Genomic DNA, 5,967 nt, shown 5'->3' with positions numbered 1-5,967 from the left:
TTGGCCCAAGTGGAAGCCTGGGTTTTACTCATCCTGGCGTCACTAAGCTTGGCACGGGGCTGGGCCAAGGGGAAGTACAGTGGGAATGTTCATGAATCAAAAATCCACTGAGGGAGGGGGTGGGGCCGGAACGTTCTGCGCCTGTCCTCATATGCCATCCAAAGTAAGGGAAAGGAGAAATCACCAGCTCGGAATGCTGCCAACACCTAGGCTGGAAGCCTTGCGCTGGCCAGATGAGGAAACTGAGGCAGCGAGGTTACCCATGTGCCTGGCAGCTTGGGAGGGAGGGCATCCTCAGTGCGGAGGCCACGGTAAACCAGAAAGGAAAATAGTTCTCTCTGGCCAAGCAGGCCTCCTTCTTGCACCCACTGCCAAGCAGAGGAGTCAAGAGGGTAGAGGTGGGGAGAGGGGAGAGGAGAGAACAGGACGGGGTAGGAAGAGCTCTGGGCTTGACCCTGGATTGGTTCTCAGCCCCATCACCACCCCTGCCCAGGTCCTGGGGAAAAGAACTACCACCCACCCCTCCAGAAACAGCCCAGAAATGGGGTCAGCACTCTCTTTCCGACCCAATGCCTGGAGGGCATGTGTGCAGCCAGAAATTAAAGACGTTGGAGTTAAGATGAGATAGGACATTCTCTGCCCCTTTTACTCAGAGGATGCCTAAGGACGGACAGCTGCTCTCTCCTCAGCATCGGGAGAGCCTGGAACACCCTCCCTGCCCCGTCAAAGACCATTAGGCTTAGAGTAGGCACGGCCAAGTCATCTGCAGGCAGGCCTTGAGCAGGAAGGCAAGGCTGAGTGGCACAGGACTGGCAGGTCTAGATTTGCCCACAGACCCCACCTCTCTCCCGGGGAAACCCCCGAAAAGATGGGCAGAAGCCAGAGGTGGCCAACCAGCTGTGAAGAACTACACAATTCTCAGCAGTTCTGGCACAAAGCCTTCTCCCTCCACCATTAGCTGCACTGAGAGACCCCACCAAGCCCAGTGATCTCTGACACACCCGTAGACGTGCTAGGCCACAGGTGGACAAGCTACAAGCAAGCAGGGGCCCTTCCCAAACACTCCGAGTCTGGGTCAGCCGATGGATGCTTGAGCCACACATATCCAACTCGTGATGTCAGGGCACCTGGAGAAAGAGGCAGGCCCAAGCCAGAAGGTTTGCTGCTCCATCTTCCCACCAGTAGCTGGAAAGTCCCAACTCTGTCCTGCCCTTCTTCCAGAAACCTCAGAGGTGGGAGAATCCCCAAGGACCAATCTGGCCAGCATCCTGTCTCTAAGAAGGCATTGTTCTTTCTCATCTTAAACATCCAGGGCAGAGGACCTGGCCTGTTGCTGTCCTCACTAACCAGCACAGGAAGTTCCTCATTATATTTAACCAAAGTTTTTCCCGCTTCCGTTTAAATTGGGAATGGGAGAAAACAGATGTCCATTCATCACCTATCTCATAAAAACTGTCCCTAAAATCCTACCTCTTGCCCCTTTACTCCCTGCTCAGACTTCCCCTCTTCAGACTAAATCAGCCTCTCTCTGTTGCCTTTTCTTCTCTGCTTCAATTACTGCAACTTTGGAGTCACTGTAGTCTTTTCTAGAGGAAGACGAGGTCTGTGCAAAGAAAAGGTCACTTCCTTGCAGAAACAGAGGGTCAAGTGGAAGGGGTAACCCACGTGGGCCCCCCCTTTATCCCCAAGCCCAGGCCAAGCTCTGACATCTCCTTCCCTCCTGACACACAGCCAGTCTGGTTTCTCTGGAGCCCTGAGCCAGTTGATTTCCTTAAGTGCTGAAATCTCAGCCTGCTGGGCCACTGCAGACAGAAGAGAGGGAGGCCCTGGAAGCTCAACCTAACTGTCCTTCTCTCAGCTGGGGCCACGCCCCTGCTGGGGCAGTGGACCCATCCCTCTCACTTCCTGCGGCATCCTCCATTCTTGCCCCCTTCACCGGGCTTCTCTCTGGGAGAGCAGTTCTCATCAGCACATACACATACTATAATTTCTCCATCCGACCCCATTTCTCTGCCCCCTTCACAGCAGGACTCCTTAGCTGTTGTCTATACTGCTGTCCTCAAGTTCTCCCCTCCTATCCCCTCCGATCGTGTCCCCTTTGGTCCCCAGCTACTTCTGTCATGGTCACCAGTGACTTCCAGGTTGCTGGATTCTCAGCCCTCACCTCGCTGGCTCTGCCAAAGGCATCTGTCATAATCACTCCCTCTTTCCTCCTTGAAGCACCTGCCTCATTGCCTTCCAGAACACCCCAACTCTCTGATTTTTCCTCCCATCTCACTGGCCACTCTTTCTGTCTCCTTGGCTAGTTCCTAATGCTGGGAGCCCCAGAACTCCCTGGTGGGACCTCTTTTCTCTGTATCACTCTCTCCCTAAGTGAGCTTACCTGCTATTATGGCTTTAAATACCAGCTATATGGTGATGATGCCCCACATTTTATTTCCAGCTCCAACCTCCCCACTAAACTTTTCCAACTGCCTAATGGACATCTTCATGTGGATGCCCAATGGGCATCTCAAACTTCACAAGCACAAAGCCAAACTCCAGCTCTTCCCCCTAAACAGGTTCCATCTCAGCCGATGGCAGCTCTAAACTTCAAGATGCTCAGCCCCAAAACCTCCGAGTCACCTTTGACTCCACCTTTCTCTCACATCCCAAATTCTATCACCCCCTACCTTCAAAATATATCTCAAATCTGAAAATCTGATATTTTTTCATCGCCTCTATGCCATAGGTAACAAGCCCCCACGGTCTCTACCCAGAATGACAGCAGTGGTCCCCTCACTGGTCCCCCCACCCTTCTGCCCTCACCTCCCTGCATTCTCTCTCCCGTCCACAGCCAGATGAACCTGCTAACCTCTAGGTAAGAGCAGGTGATGCCTCTTCTCAAAGACCTCCAGTGGCTCCCAGTGCACTTAGAGTGAAAACCAAAGCCCTCGCAGTGGCCGTCAAGACCCCATGCAATGGATCCCCACCTCCCCACCCCTTATGTCTCTGCACTCATTTCCTACTAATCCTTCACCGGCTCCTCACCTACCCTGCTCCAGCCACGATTTTTCCTAGAACAAGCCAGACCCGCTCCCACATGTCATGCTTCTGCCCGAGGACCTTTGCACATGCTCTTCCCTCTGTGGGTGCACTGTCCTTTCCCCCAGTTATTCACATAGCTCCCCCCTCGCCTCCTTCAAGGCTTTGCTCGGTGGTCACCATCTCAGAGATGCCCTCCCTGACTAAGCTATATAAAACCACAATACCCCCAGCCCAATACCTCATCCCCTTTGCCTGCTTTATTAGTCTCCATAGCACTTCTTAGCACCTGACGTACCTTGTATTTACTTATTGGACTGCTGTCCAACTCCCTTCTAGAAAACCAACCCCATGAGGGCAGGGAATTTTGTCTGATTTTTTCATTGCTATATCCCCAGTGTCTCATGCAGGGCACTGATCAAGATTGTGTGAATGAATAAAAGAATGAATTTACTCTGCATGGTTCCAGGAGGCAGGAGTGGAGCCAAGGGGTGGAATCTGCAAGCCACAGATTTTGACCAAATGAAGCCGGAGCTGCAGGCCACTGAACAGCGCTTCATAATGAATGAGCTTCCCATCACTGAGCGTATGCAACAGAGGGATCCTGCTGGGTGGGACGTCAGTAGGCTAGATGGGGTCCCTTCCTGCCTCAGATCTCAGAGTGCCAATTGGCTAAGGGGATCTGAGTAACCAACCAACTTAGGGGCAGAGTGGTTGTAACAGGAGAGCAGAAGCAACCAGAATGTCACTCTGGTCTTCACCAAGGGGTCAGGAGACGAGTGACATGGCAGGCTTCTCCCCTCTATGGAACAAGGACCCTGTGGCCAGGGAACAGCCCATGGGGAGGTGGAGCCCACCACAGGGAGGAGACTAAGAGCTCCAAAAGAGAGAGAGAAGCAAGAACAAACTCAGAACCAAGGGTCCAGCTGTGGGAGGCCTTCCTGGAGGGGATGGAGGGAGGCTTGTGAGTTTGCTGTAAAGCAAGTAGGACCAGATGGCTGTTGCTCAACATTAGGAGCGAAGGAGAGGATGAACAGCACAAAGGATGGGATGCCGGCAGGCCCTGGTGTGGGCGGGTCTGGGCAGGGATGGGATGCAGAATGGGCAGGGGTCTCCACACCCACCACGGGGGAGGAGGAGGAGGTAGGAGACCCCCATGACAGTTACAAGGCCACAGGCAGGGTTAGAGATCATCCAGGCACTCTCATTTATACCCACCCATCCACAAGTAAGGTGAAAATGGGGAAACTGAGGGAGAGAGGAGGGGACTGAACAGAGAGTAGCTCCCGCTCAGACCTGAAGCCTGGCCTCCTCATTCCCAGGCCGGCCCGGTGCCTCGAAACTTCATCCTGCATGTTCTGCCCCCACAAACCCCTCGATCCCCAAATCACGGTCTCTCTCCAGACCTCAGAGGCTCCTGGGGCAGAAGTTCCGCCCACTCTCCCAAACCCCCTCATCGTTTGTAGTCACAGCCCACCAGGAGGCTCCCCAACCTCGAAACACCCCCTTTCCGTCTAGACCCCGGGACTCCTGAAGGGGAAACCGAGGCAGCCCCATCCTAAGGCTGGCGGCCTGGACCGTTCGGAAGTCAGGTGTCCCAGTCCCGGGAGCGGGACCCTCGGCACCTGCCGCCCCCGCGCGGAGCTCACGACCACTCACGCCCGGCGCCCCGATTCCTCCCCGCAGCTTGAGTCTTGACTCCCCGGCTCAGCTCCAGCCTGGGCTGCGCGGGCACTCGGGCCCCGGCCCCGCCCCCGACGTGCCCCGCCCCCACTGCCCACCCTCTGCCTGGCAGCCCCGCCCCTCCCGAGAGAGCCAGCCGGACCGTGGGCGGCGGAGCAGGCAGGGCAGAGGCAGGCTGGACGGCCGGTGCCGCGTGACCCGGGCCAAGTATGTCATCCTTCCTGAGCCACCTTTCAACCGGAGGGAATCGAAGAGTCTCTCAGGACAAGTCCCCCATCTAACACACACACACACACACACACACACACACACACACACACACACACACACACACGGAGATATCCTGTGAATTGAAAAGCTAGGAAAGCTGTTGGGGTCAGTATTACCCAACGCACCCTTTGAGGGTCAGGAAGTTCATAGTCATCTAAAGCCTTACTATTGTGAAGTCCCAGGACAGAGTTCTCTGGAGTGTGATGGTTCTGTGTTAGGTAACAGTGGACAGGGCATTTAAACTTCCTCTTTCTACATTTTTCTTTCGATTCTTCTAAGTTGAGGCAAGCCATCTCAGTTTAGTACTAATAGGGCTTGAACACCTCTCTAACACTGCCTAGTCTACTTGGCTCTGTGACATTATCTAACTAGAATTCACCAGCACTGTTTTGTTTACATTAGATTTATTTTATTTTATGATTTCTTATTCCTGGCAAGTGATTGCTGGTTTTTCATTGAAGGTATTAATATAAACATTCCTTTTAAAGCATTTGTAATTGGAGGCTTCCCTGGTGGCACAGTGGTTAAGAATCCGCTTGCCAATGCAGGGGACATGGGTTCGAGCCCTGGTCCAGAAAGATCCCACATGCCGTGGAGCAACTAAGCCCGTGCACCACAACTACTGAGCCTGCGCTCTAGAGCCCGTGAGCCACAACTACTGAGCCCGCATGCTGCAACTACCGAAGCCCATGTGCCTAGAGCCCATGCTCTGCAACAAGAGAAGCCACTGCAATGAGAAGCCGGCATACCGCAACGAAGAGCAGCCCCCGCTCGCCACATCTAGAGAAAGCCTGCATGCAGCAGCGAAGACCCAACACAGCCAAAAATAAATAAATAAAATAAAAATAAATTTAAAAAAAAAACATTTGTACTTGGAAAATTTTAAATGTAAAGTCAATTTCAAGGAAAAAAACTGACATTGACATAGTGCTTTACAGATACTCATTTAATCCTACCTACAGGATATTGACTATCTTTACCCTAATTTGT

Source organism: Balaenoptera musculus, chromosome 19 (genome assembly GCF_009873245.2).
Source record: "Balaenoptera musculus isolate JJ_BM4_2016_0621 chromosome 19, mBalMus1.pri.v3, whole genome shotgun sequence".
Lineage (NCBI taxonomy): Eukaryota > Metazoa > Chordata > Mammalia > Artiodactyla > Balaenopteridae > Balaenoptera > Balaenoptera musculus.
Note: the sequence above shows the minus strand (reverse complement) of the source record.